General features: G+C 43.2%; 1 non-coding gene across 1 annotated transcript; it reads left to right on the forward strand.

Annotated features, from left to right (window-relative positions):
- The first annotated feature begins 16,067 nt into the window (after nucleotides 1-16,067).
- LOC120250930 lies at nucleotides 16,068-16,173 on the forward strand. The gene has a single exon (XR_005533259.1). It is a non-coding gene; the product is annotated as a small nucleolar RNA R71 (small nucleolar RNA).
- Nucleotides 16,174-20,148: the final 3,975 nt, after the last annotated feature.

A 20,148-nucleotide genomic window follows, 5' to 3' on the forward strand; every position in this document is an offset into this window, starting at 1 on the left:
AGGAAATGCAGGTAGAATAAATCACACCGAAGGGGAAAGGGGACGCTCCGCTACCTCTCGAGTCTCCCACTCAACCCTCTCCAATCTATCTTTGTCTAACTCTCGTGGTGTCTCACCCACTCACAAGGGTTACCTGTAAGAACTCTCAACCCTAGTGTTACTCTGAGGGAGTATTCATACAATCAAGCATTCAAGATTGGAACTCAAATAAAACATCAATTAATTGAAAGCATAATAAAGATGTTTAATGAAACGAATACATCCTAGGGTTCACAAATACCCAAGTGTCTACTAGGGGGTTTAGCTCTCCATGGAGCTAATTACAATCAATGAAATCAAATGTATAAGCAAAGAATCCATAGAAAACCCCCTTGATAGTCATGGCGATGGTCTTATGGAGAGTCCTCTACTCGTCCAACGGTGCCTTTGTCCGAACTAGGATATACCTCTCCGGATCTGTGCCGACGAAAGCTTTGCTACTAACCTTCTTCCAAATAGAACGTGATGTCAGAGCCGTAGAACCTCTCCAAATCCTTAGCCAATACCTCTCAAAACCCTAGGTAAAGCCCTCTCTCAAGTTGCGGAAAAGATGGAGAAAAGAATGCTAAAATCGTGGCTGAAATTGGGAATCCACACGCCCCTGTGGATTTTTCACACGAGAGTGTGGAATTAATGCACGCTCGTGTGGATTCTCTATTTTCATCCTTCTTCGGCCGGCTGTAAATAGTACCTATTACAGTGTTTGCTACAGTGCCAGCCTGAAACACTCCCGAATCCATGCTTTCATTAAGGTAACATAAATGGGCACACCTTTATGTCGTAGATCGCTTTGCTTCTTCAATAACGGACATGATGGTGGAGATCTTGCTATACATGCATAAGCCAGAATCCTTGAATGTGACTGCCCTTGTGCCCCTCCAAATCATTGTGCTAACTTGAATACGAGGAGGTTGGCACACATTCCCGCATTTGAAATCCGACTTATGTCTTCGCGTTTGAACCTTCTCAAGATTTCCACCAAATGGTGCATTTACGATCCACATTACCTTTTTTTTTCTAGTATTTGGCCTCACAACCCTATCTGCATGAAAGTAACATAAATACACACATATTAGCATCAAAACCCGATAAAAGTAATGCTCATCATAATTAAAAAACACTTCGCATTCTTATCGCACAAGCACTTATCAAACTCTCCCCACACTTAAGCTTTTGCTTGTCCTCAAGGAAAAATTAAAACATTATGTGCATAGATGACGGAAATATTAGAATTGCTTGGCCTTAGGTTCACCAAAGCATACAAAGAGAGCATTCTACAAGTAATAGAAATTTCAACAGCAAATATGAAAAATCAATGCTCTAGCTAAAAATTTGAATTAAAAAGGACATCAAACCCGAAATCGTGTAAGTGTGTGAACTCACTCAAAACAACCCAAAGTATACTCCTAAAAGTTCTAAGTACAAGGGACTTATTTGTCTATAAATAACAAGGTCCTCTTGCGTATATCCCGCAAGTGCACGGGTTTGTCGAAATAATATTCCCGGATGAGCGGGTATCGAATCCACAGGGAGTAAGGAATAAAAACACTTAATTCGCTTCTTAGCTATGTGAAAGATCAATAGTGATAAGTGTGACAATGATTCAATTCTCAAAACTAAAAGCTACAAGTAAAAGAGCACGAGTAAAGGAGGAGGTAAGGCAATCGATAAAGATGGGGTACTCGGATAATGCTCCACCTAGGATAATTGTTTTAAGTGCAAGAACCCTCTATTATGCTTCCTAATCAATGCAATGGTGAGTCGTGGAAATCCTTAATTAGATAGTCCCAAATCTAAGGTCAACTATGCCTAACTCTATACATGTCCCGGAGGAGAGATTAGATAACCTCTCAACCTCGCACTCGCATAGAGTTGCAATGAGCTCTAGGGATTCCAAGTGATAAATCTCTTCCTAATTATAGACCTAACTCTTTGGTCAAGGTGGAAGGTCCCTAAACACGATTAAGCCCTGGATACTAAGATCACCTCAACGGATCACTCCGTTGAACGCGCAACTAAGCCCCAGTGGAAGTTCATCCCTTAGACCATTCACTCTATTATGGCCACAAAGAACTCGAGGAATGGAGGTAGAATCTATCACGTCAGAGGGGAAAGGGGACGCTCCTGTACCTCTCGACTTACCCTAGCACCCTTTCCAACCTAGCTTTGTGTAATGCTCGTGGTGTGTCACTCACTCACAAGGTTACCAATGAGAACTCTCAACCCTAGTGTCACTCTAGGGGAAATGTTCATGCAATCAAGCATTCAAGGTTGGAACTCACAATAAACATCAATTGATTGAAAGCATAATAAAGAGATTCAATGAAACAAATACATCCTAGGGTTCAGAAATATCTAAGTACCCACTAGGGGTTTAACTCTCCATGGAGCTAAGTACAATCAAAGAAATAGAATGTAAAAGCAATGAATCCATAGAGAAACCCCATCGATAGTTGTGTCGATGGTCTTCTGGAGTGTCCTCTACTCGTCGTCCAAGGATTCCCTCATCCGGTATAGGATACGCCTCGATGGAAGCTGCCCTACCAACCTTCTTCCTAAGGAATGACGATGTCGGAGCCGTAGAACCTCTCCAAAACCCTAGCCAATACCCCTCAAAACCCTAGCGGAAGCCCTCTCTCAAGTTGGGAAAAAGATGGAGAAAAGAATGCTGAAATCGGGGCTGAATGGCTTTAAATAGGGCTTGAAGCGGGCGACCACACACGCCTATGGATTTTTGACACGCCCATGTGGAATTTCCACACGGCCGTGTATAATTTCCACATGCCCGTGTGGATTTTCTGAATTCCTATTTTCTCGGCCGGCTGTGAACAGTGTTGCATTGTTATGCTATAGTATCCGGCCTGAATAGCTTCCCGAATCCATGCTTTCATCGGGGTAACGCAAACGGGCACACGTTCACGTTGTGGATCACTTGCTTCTTTAATGACGGACAAATTGGTGGAGATCTTGTTCTATGTGCATAAGTCGGAATGCTTGAGTGTGACTGCCCTTGTGCCCCTCTAAATGGTTGTGCTAATTCAAATACGAGGAGGTTGGCACACACTCTAGCATCTCGCACCCAACCTATGTCTTCGCGTTTGAACCTTAGCAAGATTTCCTCCAAAATCGGTGCATTATGATCCACATTGGCTTCTTTCCTTCATACTCAGCCTCACAACCCTACCTGCAAAAAAGTAACATAAAAACACACATATTAGTGTAAAAACCCGAGAAGAGTAATGCTCAACATAAGGAAAGAATGCTTCGCATTAATATCACACAAGCACTTATCAAACTCTCCCACACTTAAGCTTTTGCTTGTCCTCATGCAAAAATTAAACATTCATTGCATAGATGAAGGAAATATTGGAAGTGCTTGGCCTTAGGTTCACCAAAGTGTACAGAGAGAGCATTCTACAAGTAAGGGAAATTTCAACATTAAATACAAAAAATCAAAGCTCTAGCTAAAAACTTGAATAAAAAAGGACAACAAACCAGAAATCGTGGACGTGTGTGAACTCACTCAAAACAACCCAAGGTATACTCCTCAAAGTTCTAAGTACATGGGACTTATTTATCTACAAAAGTGACAACAATTTTAAAGATGGTAGTAGCTTCACACATCCTCTAAGGTAGCTCCTTTCCAAAGCGGCCGCTAAGGTGGCTTTTACACTTTCGAGGTGGTAGCTCTTTCTACCGGAGTGGTAGCTTTCACTCATCTTATGAGATAGCTCTTTCTCTCATTAGGGCATAGCTAGTATCCGACTTATGAGAGTAGCTTCATACTTCATAGGTGGTAGCTCTTTCCACCCAACAAGCACAAATAAACAATAAAACTATTTTCTTCTTTCTTTTCATCATTCATTTTTTTTTTCAGAATTTAACACAAGAAACAACTATAACTAGTCCCTTTAACATCAAACATGAGTTTCCAATACAGTTTAAAGAGTGAGTAGTGCACTGAGTGTAATTCGGGCAAAAATTCCTAAAAATTCAAATAAAACTAGAGCATGAAGATATTCAATGTTAAAAATTCTCCTAAACTCAAGAATACAATCATTGCAACTAAGGTGAACCACCATTGGCTATATGAGCATATATCAATCAAGAACAATAGAAAAGATGTGTGCACTATGAAACTCCCCCCCCCCACACTTAAGTTGTACATTGTCCCCAATGTACACATGCAAGCTCACCTAGAATGAATATCAATGAAGAATATATGTGGGAGAAGCAATCAAAACAATACTCCCCTGAATCCTAGTGTCACGTTTGATGGAGCTAAGTCCTTGGGAGTAATGTTCCGACGGGTTGTGAAGCTCACACGGCCAAGTGCCGAAGCACCTTGGCCGTGCCCATGACAAAGTCTCAATTCCCAAGATGACAAGACCATCTGCACGCATACACGAGGGGGTTCCGTGAAGCTCAATAAAAACAAAATCAACCCGAGTATAATAAAGATAAAGCAATGAATACAACTCGAGATGCAAAATGAAAATAAACTCAGAAGAAAAGTCCTTTCTGAGAATACAAGTCTAAAAATAAAGTGCATAATGATAGAATAAAGTAAACTCAAGTGTCGGTGTCTTTCTCGGGCTCCGGTGCTGCTGCTAGTGAAGACGCACATGGTGGGTCTACCGGTGCCGGGGTAGGGGATGAAGGTGCAGGAGATGCCGAGGGGGGCTGAGAAGTCCTCGGTCGCAAGAAAAATGAAGAGGCGACGTCTCGCTCTAAGATCTGCTGTAATATGTCGAAACGTGCCATGAACTCTGTGTACTGAACAGCCTGTGCTGCCCTGATCTCTGAAATCTCTGCTCGGACCTCAACGACCTCTGTCTGTATCATCCCCAAAGCGCTCTCGAGCCTCTTAAAGCGATTATGAGCTTGAGATGGTGAAAACATACGCATGGGGGGTGCTTCCTCTGCCACTGGAGGTGCCTCGGTCTCCATTGGTGCTGGCTAAGGCTCAGGAGCGGGCTGATGTGTCCCAACTTCATCATCCTCATCCTCGGCTATCTCTGGAACTGGTAGCACAAAAGCAAAAACCCATGTCTGAACCCTGCGGACCATGCCCATTAACCTCATCGTCTCTAGGCTCAGGGGAGCAGGTATACTCGTCTTCTCGGCCCCGCGAATCGCATCCAAGAGACCCATGCCCAATACTAATCTCGTGATGTAAAGACCCGAGAAGATCACTCCCAGTCTAGCATAACGCCCCTGATGTTTGATGTACTCTGCCATGATGTGTCCTAAGTGAATCGGTACACGCTGCACCATCGAGTACAAGTCACGTAGTTCCTGCCGGCTCGAGCACCGTGCATATCATCACGGCCATTCACCGACCTACTCATGATGGCATGTAAATATCTCGTATGCGTGTCGAGAAAGGCACGTGGCTTTTGGACACCCCCGCTCTGCATCGACTCCCCGACCACATAACACTCAGTAAGCTCTCGCGGGGTCAAGGCTCCGTGATAATCGACCCAGAATCGCGTGCATACTCCTCCGTATCCGTGAATGCCTCCTCATACGTCGAGCATAACGTAAAAACTGAGTGATGCTCAAACTATGGTGGTGTCAGAATACTTTGAACTGAATAGTGTTAACACTGTGGAAGCTCGCGTAGGATATATCAAACTCAAATGATGATAATACCTCCAGTGCGAGCTCTCGGATGGCTGGCTCTTAAATTGTCAATAACCGCCTCCAACCACCTACTGATATGAGATCCTTGACCTCGTCTGCAAACTCATCTCCCTGTTGTAGATCTCTCAGTATGCTCGTATCTAGGAATCGAGTTCGTCCAAACTGAACTCTCGACAACCTCTCAAAACGAACCTGGTGCTCGGGAATAGTGAAACTCATGCCCTCAGGCTAGGAAGATGACTCACGCGGCTGCTTATCCATCTGCTTCTTTGACCGAGGTACCATAATCTGCAAAATTTAAAATACAATCGATCAAACAAGTAGATTAGCCAATACTACAGAAATCCACACGGTCGTGTGGAATTTCCACACGACCGTGTGGCTCCACGGGGCGTGAAAAACGCACGGTGGCGCCTTAAAAATCCAACAACACACCGTGAAATCACTTCTACTTCGTTCTAAAACACAAATAATCTTTCGAATTGAAGATACAAAGCATTTTTCACTAAATTAATCGATGCAAACCATGAATTGGCAAAGAGAATGATAAATAGGGCTTACTGAAGAGATGGGATGAGAAAATAAAGATCCGGCCTAAAAACCTCGCAAAAAATCCTACCAAATTGGAGCTATGAAGTCGGAGAATGATGTAAGAATGTTTTTAGACGAATAGAGGACGTGAAGAAAGAGAGAAACTAGTCTTCTTTAAAAAGAACTCACGCCCCTTGGCGTTCTGTGCATCCACACGGGCGTGTGGAAATTGCCCACGCCCGTGCGCCTCATTACAAGATAGCCATAGGGGCGTACACACATCCCTGTGCGCTCTCGAGAAAATACTCCTTCGACTCTGGCTACTCTCGCACGGGTGTGCGGAAAATACCCACGCCCGTGCACCCGACCCAAAGGGGCAGCCGCACACCCCTGTGCCTTCCCTGAACATCCGAGAAAATTGCCAAGTGTTCTACACGCCCGTGCGGAAATTCCGCACGGGCGTGGTCATTAACATGCCCAACTCACAGGGGCAGCCACACGCCCCTGTGTTTTCTCGGGATGGAGAGAACTCCTCTGCAGAATTTCACACGGGCGTGTGGAAATTGCCCACGCCCGTGTGTGGTTCACTAGGTCGCCCACAGGGGCAAGTCCACACCCTTGTGTGCTCTTCGGATAATCCACCCAACTCTGCAGGAATTCACACACCCATGCGGAAATTACCCACGGGCGTGTGACAGTCGCATGGTCGTTCACAGGGGCAGCCGCACGCCCCTGTGCCTTCTCTGGATGTGCTCGCAATACAAATCCACAGGCGTGCGGAAATTCCACATGCCCGTGCGTCTTAATTAGATGCCTTAGAAAAACCTACAGGCTCTGCAGAAAATCACTGAACATTTTTACACACTCAGAGCCTACCCTATTATGCAAATTTTACCAGTGAAAAACATGAAATAGAGCTCAAACGACCAAATTTCGCAAATTCCACATGAAAACACACGATGACTCTAAAAATCCACAATAAAATCACAGCACAAGCATCTAAAAATCAAGACACCAACACTCCACAATTTATTCATGCAAAACACTACATTATTCAACTAAGATGAACAGCAACCACTTGGGTTACCTCCCAAGAAGCGCTTGTTTAACGTCACTAAGCTTGACGTAACTTGTCTTACCACACGGGGGTTCATAGATGAAGGTTGCCCTCTTACCCATGACTTTAAAGCATGATGTGCACAATCTCTTGAAAGTAGAGAGTGTATTATCGGGCTTGGGACCACCTAGCAATGATTCATCCAACTCCTTCCATTCACGGATGTCTCAAACATCCTTGGAGTGTTTCCGGTGGCGTCTCCTAGCCCTCTTCATTTTTCGGAACACCTTCTTCAGGATCCCCGGGGTAGATGGTACTTTTTCAGTCGATCCAAGAATCATTATATCTTCAAGTCCCTCCTCTTGGTCAAACAAACCTTCATACGGATCCGGATTGAACATTTCCTGTATGTATTCATCAACAATCTCATCAGTAGTGTCTAGAAAGTATAAAGTATCATCGAAATCAAGAGAATGCTGATGAGTCCGCAAGCGCACGGGTCGTCAAGTAATACCTTGTGCGTGACACAGGGGTCGTATTCCCTGGGGTCCCAATAGCTGCTATTACTCTCAACTAGACGGCACTGTCTAGTATAACAAATATAGGATTAAAACAAGATAAGGAAAATAACAAAATAAAAGAAACTATAAACACATGGACTAAGGGTCACCACACAAGCATACTAAGGAAGCAAGTAACAATGAAAGTGTGAGGTCTCCGAGCTAGGATCCCCTCGGGACTACTAAAGCTAGATGGATTCTAGAATTACAAAGACAACGGTGGTTGGACCAAGAGACATCCAAAAATAGATCACCCCGATGGTCACGGTTGTAATCCCTAATCAAATAAGAGTATTGGCTCGGAATCTCTTCCGACCAAATCCTCCTACGATTGCATTACAATTAGGGGAATCTCAAATTAGGGCCGAAACTCAACCTAGGTACAGCGCTAATGGTTGGAGGAGTATGAAATACCAAATGGTCATGGTGTATTACTACATGTATCCCTTCCAAGCAAGGTGTGTCTAGTATAAGGGCGATGGTCACGCACCAAATACAACCTAGAAGTTGAATCACAAAGTTCTCATGCAAAATAACACATCAAAGAGCACCAAGCAAGGATCACAAACCACACAAATGCCATAAATGAAAATCAAAGCATCTATACAAGCAAGTTCATCCCAAGGTTCACCGGATGCCCGGTGACCTTGGGAGTCTAGTTCATCATCAACAAAGGAGCAAGTGTAGAAGATAAGAGATACAAAGAAAAGTTCATAACAAACTCCCCTAAGATGAAGACTAGAAGGTGGTGATGAGAACTCGTCGGATCCGTGCCGGCGAGCTCCTAGATCATTTTCCTTGTGTGTAACCTTCTTCTACCTTTGATTTGCCCCTCAGATCTGCCTTCTCCCGCAGCCTTGAAACTCTAGAGGATGATGGTGGAGATTGGTGGCCAAATGTCCCCTAATCGATGCCCTAACAAGCCTTATATATGCCCAGATCCCGATCGGTAAACGGGTCAGTATACCGGCCATATGCCGACTCCTCGAGAATTTAAGTTCTCTGCTGAGAAGCCCATGATGAGCTACAGTGACTGCTACATTACGCTGCAGCAGTGCTGTGCTACAGTGATTCCGAACCGGAAAAGCATACATGCAAAAATAAGACAATTTAAAACAAAAGGGCATCGATTCAACAAATAAATATAAAGAATAATACAGAACAAATACATTCAAAATACATACTTTTAGACGTTTATCAAACATCCCCAAACCTAAGCATTTGCTTGTCCCCAAGCAGACAAACATGCAGAACAAAGGGAAAGAAGATAAACGGCTAAAAGTGTGACCTCAAGCTCAAAGTAAAGGACTCCACAAGAACGACTGGACAGAAATCAAGGAGTGAGATGTTTAATGAATAGTAAAGTAATAATAGGTCTATACTGTAGCATAGTAATGTAGCAACACGGCAGAAAGTACTGTAGTAGCACTATTCACTGCCGGCCGAGAAAACAGGAGTTTAGAGGATCCACACGGGCGTATGGAAATTATCCACGCCCGTGTGGAAATTCCCCACGGGTGCGTGAAGCATCCACGCCCAGATAGTCGCCCGATTCCAGCCCTATTTAAAAGTTGAATCAGCCCCGATTTTAGTATTCTTTTCTCCATCTTTTCCCCAACTTGAGAAAGGGCTTCGGCTAGGGTTTCGAGGGGTATTGGCCAAGGTTTTGGAGAGGTTCTACGGCTCCGACATCGTCATTCCTTAGGAAGAAGGTTGGTAGGGGAGCTTCTGTGGAGGCGTATCCTATACCTAACGAGGGAATCCTTGGACGACGAGTATAGGACTTTCCACAAGACCATTGACACGACTATCGAGTAGGTTTCTTTATGGATTCATTGCTTTTACATTCTATTTCTTTGATTGTACTTAGCTTCATAGAGAGGTAAACCCCTAGTGGGTACTCGGGTATTGTGAACCCTAAGATGTATTTGTTTCTTTGAACCTCTTTATTATGCTTTCAATAAATTGATGTTTATTGTGAGTTCCAACCTTGAATGCTTGATTGTATGAACATTTCCCCTAGAGTGACACTAGGGTTGAGAGTTCTTTTTGTTAACTTTGTGAGTGAGTGACACACCATGAGCGTTAGACAAAGCTAGGTTGGAGAGGGTTTAGAGGGTGAGTCGAGAGATACAGGAGCGTCCCCTTTCCCCTCCGGCGTGATAGATTGTACCTCTGTTCCTCATGTTCTTTGCGGTCATAATAGAGTGAATGGTCTAAGGGAGGAACTTCCGCTGGGGCTTAGTTGCGCGTGCAACGGAGTAAAGCGTTGAGGTGATCTTAGTATCTAGGGCTCAATTGGTGTTAGGGACCTTCAACCTGGACCAAAGGGTTAGGTCTATAATAAGGAAGAGATTTATCACTTTGAATCCCTAGAGCTCATTACAACTCTATGCGAGTGCGAGGTGTTGAGATTATTCGATTTCTTCTCCGGGACATTTATAGAGTTAGGCATAGTTGACCTTAGATTTGGGACTATGTAATTAAGGATTTCCATGACTTATCATTGCATTGATTAGGAAGCATAATAGAGGGTTCTTGCACTTGAAACAATTACCCTACGCGGAGCATTATCCGGGTACCCCATCTTTATCGATTACCTTACCCCTTTCTTTAGTTTTGCTCTCTTACTTGTTGCTTTTACTGTTGAGAATTGAATCATTGTCACACTCATTATCATTGATCTTTTACATAGCTAAGAATCAAATTAAGTATTTTTATTCCCTCCTCCCTGTGGATTCGATACCCGCTCACCCGGGATTATTACTTCGACAAACCCGTGCACTTGCGGGACATACGCAAGGGGATCTTGTCAAAGCACAAATAAAGTACAACTCACAACTATCATTCTACCAAGCTAGGAAGTCCTTAACAATAAAATCACAGCTATCATAGGTAATCAAGCATGCAAATGCAAACATTTTGAAAGTTCACAGAACTCCCCCCCCACATTAAAGGTGCACATTGCCCTCAATGTGCCTAATTAGTAGAATGCAACAAGATAGACAATAAAAATATAGTAAGAGGGTTTCGTTAACTTCCCCGAGTCTCAAAGCATGAGTCTTGAAGTCCATGAGATCAAAGTGACCACCAAAGATCATGGTAGAAGATAGAGGAAGAAAGTGTGCTTGATGTCCTAATTCCACCCTGCAAAGTAGAAAAGAACATCACCTCCAGGCATCTATTCACACACCCATCAACACAAACATGACAAACAACTAACAGTACAAAAAAAAATCAAAACATAGAAATAAAAAAAAATAGAAATAGAGAAATGTCCATGTGATGTGAGCCAAATGTCTTTGTCCTTGAGTCGGTAGCAATGGAGGCCCAATACTTGTCATTTATCACCGGGTAAGGAAGGAAGGAAGAGAACCATCCCGCCCAGCTCTCTTAGAAGCTAATCTCATGATAGGAATCATGAAAAAACAAAGTGGAGATCAACCAACCAAGCTACAAGCAAAGTGGGCATCAAGAGAATGAAGAAAATCAAGAAAATGACCAGTGCTACAGTAACGTCAGAAAAAATTTTCAAGAACTTTGCTTGTAAAAGTAGCCAAAAATTTTACAAATCAAGGAAAAATATTTGATAATCACTAAACATTCACAAATCAACAAAAATCCAAGAAATTCCACCCTCAAAAACAAGAACTCAAGGTTTTGAGTGAGAGGTCAAACCGTTGCCCTAGAGTAAGATGAGTGAATCTAAGGGTTGAATCCGGCCAAAAACTTTCTCAAACTCCAAATTTTAGTTACTAAAATGGAAAAGAGGAGGAGAAGAGCAAATTAGAGCAAAAAAAATGATGAAAAATGGTGGAGAAATGAGGGAGAAACGGTTAGAAGAATGGGGAAGAAGAATGAATAGTAGCAGCCTCAAAACCCCACATATAATGCCCTCACTCGGTTTGTCTTGAGGGGGATCCTTGTGGCCGCAAGGATGGTCCTCAAGACTCTCTGGATGAGTCCCGAGGGGCATCCTTGCGGCCGCAAGGATGGTCCTCAAGACTCTCTGGATGAGTCCCGAGGGGCATCCTTGAGGCCGCAAGGATGGTCCTCGGGATTTTCCTGACACACAACAACTTTTCTCTACACTTTGCACAATTCGCACACTTTGCTTATGGATCAAACCTTGAAAATCAAAGTTGGAAACATCGATAAAACACTTAAAACATCAACAAGAATGCATCAAGAACAAGAATTACTCAAAGATCACGTGGCAAATAAAATAATACAAATGCTAATGAACTAAGAAAAATGATGAAAACACAACTAAAGCCAAACCGCACTAAAAACACAAGTTAAGCAAAACAACACAAATGAGAAAAAGACTCCAAGAAATGTAAGGAACTTGGGTTGCCTCCCAAGAAGCGTTTGTTTAACGTCATCAGCTCTACGTACCTCTTTCTTAATTAGGGAGGCTTGAAAATAGTGTGTTCATCCCGGCTTGAGGTTGCATGAGAACTACCAAGAAATATGAAACTTACCCTCCGGGATGATGCAAATGTGGAGGTCAAGCATGAGTCACCTTTTGGCCTCCAAGGAAAAAGCTTGTGCCGGGAGTTGTTTAAGCTCGGCATTGGCGGGTCCTTGGAAGGTTTCAATCTCCTACCCGCATTTTCTTCCTCAACCCATTTTAAAATACCTTGAACTACCCATAAATGTTGTTTGGGTCTCCAAGGGATCAAGTTTGGTTGAGAACTTGTCAAGCTTTGAATAGGTGGATCAAATGTTGGCTTTAACATCCTATCAACAATATTTTTCTCAACCATAGTGTGATGAACATCAAGTGCCCATAACAAATTGCCTGACTTGGTTCTCAAGTGCTTGGATCGACGTTTGAACACTCCTTAGTATTGTGACAAGCTCATCAAGTTTCTTTTCATTCTGTGCAAAACGTAGCTCTGTGCCGATCATAAACCTTGCTAGAATATCTTCAGTGGTGAAATTTCTTTTTGGTTGTAGTTGTGGCTGAAATTGAAAAACTTGGGGTTGATATGGACTCAATTGTTGTGGATAGGTTGGGGTTGCTCTCATGGCCAAAACTTTTTCCAACCTTTCTTCAAGTGCATAGGTATTCACGGTGTCCGTGCGTATTTGTTGCTCAAGTGCATAGAGTTTGGCGGCCATGAGTTTTTCTTGAAAATCCAGGGCCGTATCATTTTGGTATGCCCTCTTGGCATCTAATTCTTCCATTTCTCTCTCAAGTGCATACATTTTAGCACCCAATAATTTTCCTTGAAAATCCAGGGCTGGATCACTTTGGTATGCTCTCTTGGCATCTAATTCTTCCATTTCTCTCTCAAGTGCATACATTTTAACGCCAAGCAGTTTTCTTTCAAAGCCCATGGCCCTGTGTAAATAGATAAAACTAACAAAAATAATCTATCATAGAAAACACGAAAGAAACAAAATAAGTAAATATGCACAAAATGGTAAATGACACATACAAAGACAAATATTCACAACGACAAATATAAATAACTAGAGTAGTGAGCTAAAGGTTTTCCTAGCATTCTTGGATTCCCCGGCAACGGCGCCAAAAACTTGATGAGTCCGCAAGTGCACGGGTCGTCAAGTAATACCCTGTGCATGACACGGGGTCGTATTCCCTGGGGTCCCAAGAGCTGCTATTACTCTCCCCTAGACGGCACTATCTAGTCTACCAAATATAGGATTAAAACAAGATAAGGAAATTAACAAAAGAAAAGAAACTATAAACACATGGACTAAGTGTCACCACACAAGCATACTAAGGAAGCAAGTAACAATGAAAGTGCGAGGTCTCCAAACTAGGATCCCCTTGGGACTACTAAAGCTAGATGGATGCTTGAATTACAAAGACAACGGTGGTTGGACCAAGAGACATCCAAAAATAGATCACCCCGATGGTCACGGCTGTAACCCCTAATCCAATAAGAGTATTGGCTCAGAATCTCTTCCGACCAAATCCTCCTACGATGGCATTACAATTAGGGGAATCTCAAATTAGGGTCGAAACTCAACCTAGGTACAGCGCTAATGGTTGGAGGGGTATGAAATACCAAATGGTCATGGTGTATTAATACATGTATCCCTTCCAAGCAAGGTGTGTCTAGTATAAGGGCGATGGTCACGCACCAAATACAACCTAGAAGTTGAATCACAAAGTTCTCATGCAAAACAACACATCAAAGAGCACCAAGCAAGGATCATAAACCACACAAATGCCATAAATGTAAATCAAAGCATCTATACAAGCAAGTTCATCCCAAGGTTCACCGGATGCCCGGTGACCTTGGGAGTCTAGTTTGTCATCAACAAAGGAGCAAGTGTAGAAGATAAGAGATACAAAGAAAAGTTCATAACAAACTCCCCTAAGATGAAGACTAGAAGGTGGTGATGAGAACTCGATCGGTAAATGGTTCAGTATACTGGCCGTATGCCGACCCCTCGGGAATTTAAGTTTTCTGCTGAGAAGCCCATGATGAGCTACAGTGACTGTTACAGTAGCGCTGCTGCATTGATCCCAGACCGGAAATGCCATTTTCGTTGCCGAATTCATCCCCAATCGTGTCGCCGAACCCCCAGGGCTTATAATGGGCCTGAAATGTGAAAATAACACAATTTAAACCAAAAGGGCATCGATTCAACAAATAAATATAAAGAATAATACAGAACAAACACATGCAAAATACATACCTTTAGACGTTTATCAAATGCCGCATGGCTTCAGCAAGGCGGTATGTGAGCTTGTCATCTCCAACTCTCAATGTGAGCTCTCCATCGTCCATATCAATCAATGCTTTGGAAGTCCGTAAGAATGGTCTCCCAAGTATCAAAGGTACATCTGCATCCTCATCGATGTCTAGTACTACAAAGTCAACCGGAAAAATGTACTTGTCCACCTTGACAAGCACGTCTTCAATGATGCCTCTCGGATGTCGCACTGTTCGGTCCGCTAGTTGCAAAGTCATCCGAGTAGGCATAGGCTCGCCCAAGCCTAGCTTTTGAAAGAAGGTGTATGGAATAACGTTAATACTGGCCCCTGAATCCGCCAATGCCATTTCCTCACCTAGATTGCCAATATTACATGGAATGATGAAGCTTCCCCGGTATTTCTTCTTGTTCTGCATATTCTTTTGCAATACCGCCGAGCATGAAGCATCCAAAATCACTGAAGCACTTTCCTCCAACTTCCTCTTGTTAGTCAACAAGTCTTTCAAGAACTTCGAATACTTAGGCATTTGGGCGAATGCCTAAACAAAAGGAATATTGATGTGGAGTTGTTTGAACAAACTCAGGAACTTCTTGTACTGTTCATCCCCTTGGTCATTTTTCAATCCAGAGGGATAAGGGATTCTTGGCTTGAAAAGTGGGGGTGCCACCTCTTTCTCTTTGCTTGTCCCTTCTTTTACCTCTATAACCTCGGGTGCGTGTTCTTTTTGCTTCTCACTCGGAAGCCTATCTTCAACCTCACGACCACTTCTCAAAGTGATTGCCTTCACATGCTCTCTAGGGTTGGTCTCTGTATTTCTCGGCAAGCTTCCATGTGGCCTTTCAGAAAGAGACTTCGCAATTTGCCCCACCTGATTTTCAATGTTATGCAAAGAGGCGGTGTGGTTGCGAAGTATAGCCTCGACTGATTCAAACCTTGTATTTGTAGATTGCACAAATCTAGTCAAGTGCTTCTCTAAGTCATTCATTCGGGTTTCCAAACCTGAGAATCTGTTTTCCACCTGAGGTGCTTGTTGTTGTTGTTGGAAACCCGGTGGCCCCATGGCCTTTTGTGGACCTTGATTACTCCATGAGAAATTGGGATGATTCTTCCAACCCGAATTGTAGGTATTGCTATATGGGTTTCCTAGATGTCTCATGCCATTACCTACAAAATCAACGTTCTCCACTGTTGAAACATCACCGATAGAGATCGGGCAATCGGAGGGAGCATGTCCTCCACCACACCCGGTGCAATTAGTCATGGCCGCCACTCTATTTAAAGTTACAAGATCTAACTACTTACTCAAATTCTCCACTTGAGCCGCCAATGAAGTTACCGCATATATTTTATGGAGACCGGCCACTATTTCTTCTCCCTAGCATTCCATTAGTAGATGTTTAACCCCATTTCTTCAATTAACTGACTGGCCTCATTGGGGGTCTTGCTACCTAAGGTACCTCCTGCTGCCGCATCCAAAAGTTGCCTTGTACTCAGGTTCAAACCATTATAAAAGGTCTGAACAATCATCCACTCCGGGAATCCGTGTTGCGGGCACTTTCTCAAGAGGTCCTTAACCTTTCGCATGTCTCAAGTAGAGACTCCAATTCCAACTGAACAAAGGATGAGATCTCATTCCTAAGCTTTGCAGATTTTTTGGGAGGGAAATAACGGGCAAGAAAAGCTTCTACCATCTCCTCCCATGTGGTGATCGATGCTCTAGGTAATGAGTGTAGCCACTGCTTCGCTCTCCCCTTTAGGGAAAATGGGAAGGCTCTCAACTTGATAGCATCATCCGTCACTCTGTTTATCTTCAGCATATCACACATCTCGAGAAAACTCTCTATATGACTGTTTGGATCCTCATCGGCCAAACCGTTAAACTGTGCGGATTGCTGCAACATGTGGATGAATGCCGGCTTCAACTCAAAGTTATGAGCTATAATCGGGGGACGCACAATACTTGATTGTGTCCCCAACACTGAAGGTCTAGCATAATCGGATAATGTTCGCTATTGCTTGTTCTGTTCTGCCATGTTTTCAGATCCTTTCACTTCCAAATCAGCTAAATTAGACTATTCTTGCACAGGTTCTTTCCCTTTTCTTCTAAGTCTACATTCAAGCTTAGGATCTCCTTCAATCAATATTGAGGGATTCCCTCAGGTCATAACCTGGAGTTGCACCCAAAAAGAAAGAAAAAAAAAATCAAAACGATGATAGAATAAGAAGATATGAAATAAAATGTATGGTGAAATAGCTAAGAAAACAAAGTGCAAAGTATCTCTAAATGCCTACTCCCCGGCAATGGCGCCAAAAACTTAATTCGCGGGTTTCGAATCCACAGGGAGTAGGGAATAAAAACACTTAATTCGCTTCTTAGCTATGTGAAAGATCAATAGTGATAAATGTGACAATGATTCAATTCTCAAAAGTAAAAGCAACAAGTAAGAGAGCACGAGTAAAGGAGGAGGTAAGGCAATCGATAAAGATGGGGTACTCGGATAATTCTCCACCTAGGATAATTGTTTCAAGTGCAAGAACCCTCTATTATGCTTCTTAATCAATGCAATGGTGAGTCGTGAAAATCCTTAATTACATAGTCCCAAATCTAAGGTCAACTATGCCTAACTCTATACATGTCCCAGAGGAGAGATTAGATAACCTCTCAACCTCGCACTCACATAAAGTTGCAATGAGCTCTAGGGATTCCAAGTGATAAGTCTCTTCCTAATTATAGACCTAACCCTTTGGTCCGGTGGAAGGTCCCCTAACCACGATTAAGCCCTAGATACTAAGATCACCTCAACGCTTCACCCGCTGCACGCAGCAACTAAGCCCCAGCGGAAGTTCATCCCTTAGATAATTCACTCTATTATAGCTACAAAGAACCTCGAGGAACCGAGGGTAGAATCTATCACGTCCGGAGGGGAAAGGGGACGCCTCCCTGCACTCTCGACTCACCCTCCCGAACCCTCTCCAACCTAGCTTTTGTCTAACGCTCGTGGTGTGTCACCCACTCACAAGGTTACCAACGAGAACTCTCAACCCTAGTGTCACTCTAGGGGAAATGTTCATACAATCAAGCATTCAAGGTTGAAACCCACAATAAACATTAATTAATTGAAAGCATAATAAAGAGATTCAATGAAACAAATACATCCTAGGGTTCACAAATATCCAAGTACCCACTTGGGGTTTATCTCTCCATGGAGCTAAGTAAAATCAAAGAAATAGAATGTAAAAGCAATGAATCCATAGAGAAACCTCCTCGATAGTCATGTTGATGGTCTTGTGGAGAGTCCTCTACTCGTCGTCCAAGGATTCCCTCGTCCGGTATAGGATACGCCTCGATAGAAGCTCCCCTACCAACCTTCTTCCTGAGGAATGACGATGTCGGAGCCATTGAACCTCTCCAAAACCCTACCCAATACCCCTCAAAACCCTAGCCGAAGCCCTCTCTCAAGTTGGGGAAAAGATGGAGAAAAGAATGCTGAAATCGGGCCTGAATCGGCTTTAAATAGGGTTGGAATCGGGCGACCACACGAGCCTGTGGATTTTTCACACGCCCATGTGGAATTTCCACAAGCCCGTGTGGATTCTTTGAATTCCTGTTTTCTCGGCCGGCTGTGAACAGTGCTACTACAGTACTTTGCTTCATTGTTCTACTACAGTATCCGGCTTGAATAGCTTCCTGAATCCATGCTATCATCGGGGTAACGCAAACGGGCACACATTCACGTCATGGATCACTTGCTTCTTTAATGACGAACAAATTGGTGGAGATCTTGTTCTATGTGCATAAGTCGGAATGCTTGAGTGTGACTGCCCTTGTGCCCCTCTAAATGGTTGTGCTAATTCAAATACAAGGAGGTTGGCACACACTCTAGCATATCACACCCGACCTATGTCTTCGTGTTTGAACCTTAGCAAGATTTCCTCCAAAATCGGTGCATTATGATCCACATTGGCTTCTTTTCTTCATACTCGGCCTCACAACCCTACCTGCACAAAAGTAACATAAAAACACGCATATTAGTGTAAAACCCAAGAAGAGTAATGCTCAACATAAGGAAAGAATGCTTCGCATTAATATCACACAAGCACTTATCAATAAACAATAACAAAATTTCAAAGATGGTAGTAGCTTCACACATCTTCTAAGGTAGCCCTTTCCAATGCGGCCGCTAAAATGGCCTTCACACTTTCGAGGTAGTAGCTCTTTCTACCGGAGTAATAGCTTTCACTCATCCTATGAGATAGCTCTTTCTCTCATTAGGGCATAACTAGTATCCGACTTATGAGAGTAGCTTCATACTTCATAGATGGTAGCTCTTTCCACCCAACAAGAACAAATAAACATTAAAACTATTTTGTTCTTTCTTTTCATTTCACCATTTTTTTCACAAATAATAAAAGATACAACAGTAACTAGTCCCTTTAACATCGAACATGAGTTTCCAAAAGAGTTTAAAGAGTGAGTAGTGCAACAAGTGTGAATCGGGAAAAAATTCCTACAAATTCAAGCAAAAACTAGAGCATGAAGACATTCAATGTTAAAAATTCTCCTAAACTCAAGAATGTAATCATTTCAACTAAGGTGAACCGCATTGGCTCTGTGACCATGTATATCAATCAAAATTAATATAAAAGAGATGTGTGCACTATGAAACTCCGTCCCCACACTTAAGTTGTACATTGTCCCCAATGTGCACATGCAAGCTCACTCATAATGTTGGAGAAGAAATCAAAACAATACTACCCCCGACTCCTAGTGTTGCATTTGATGGAGCTAAATCCTTGGGAGTGATGTTCCAATGGGTTGTGAAGCACACACGGCTAAGTACCAAAGCACCATTGGCCGTGCCCATGACAAAGTCTCAATTCCCATGATGACAAGACCATCTGCACACATACACGAGGGAGTTTAGTGAAGCTCAATAAAACCTAAACAACTCTGAGTATATAAAAAGATAAGGCAATGAATACAACTCGAGAATACAAAATAAAAATAAACTCGAAGGAAAAGTCCTTTTCCGAGTATACAACAAATCAAGTGTCGGTGCAGCGCTTTGGCTCCTCCGCCCGCTGTGGGTGATAGATCGAAGGGTGCTTGTGGAGGTGGTGATGGTGATGTCAGAGGGGCCTAAGGAGTCCTTGATCATAAGACAAATGACAAGGTGATGTCTCCCTCTAAAATCTGTTGTAACGTGTCGAAATGTGCCATGAACTATGTATACTATGCGGCCTGCGCGATCCCGAATCTCAGACAATCTCGCTCAGTACCTCAAACTGAACTCTGTTTGTATCACCCCTATAGCACTCTCGAGCCTCTCAAAATGATCATGGGCTCGAGATGGTGAAAACATGCGTACTGGGGGTGGGTCCTCTGCCACCGGAGGTACCTCGGTCAATATCGGTGTTGGCTGAGGCTCGGGTGTAGGCTAAGAAGCCTCACCATCATCACCCTTACCCCCAGCTATCTCTGGAGCAGGTATAACCAAAGCATAAACTCCCTTCCAAACCCTGTGGACCATACTCATCAATCTCATCGACTCTAACCCGAGGGGTGCTAGTATTATTGTCTTCTCGGCCCCTCTTATTATGTCTCATAGACCCATCCC

This window comes from Dioscorea cayenensis, chromosome 19, assembly GCF_009730915.1.
Source record: "Dioscorea cayenensis subsp. rotundata cultivar TDr96_F1 chromosome 19, TDr96_F1_v2_PseudoChromosome.rev07_lg8_w22 25.fasta, whole genome shotgun sequence".
In the NCBI taxonomy this organism is placed as follows: Eukaryota; Viridiplantae; Streptophyta; class Magnoliopsida; order Dioscoreales; family Dioscoreaceae; genus Dioscorea; species Dioscorea cayenensis.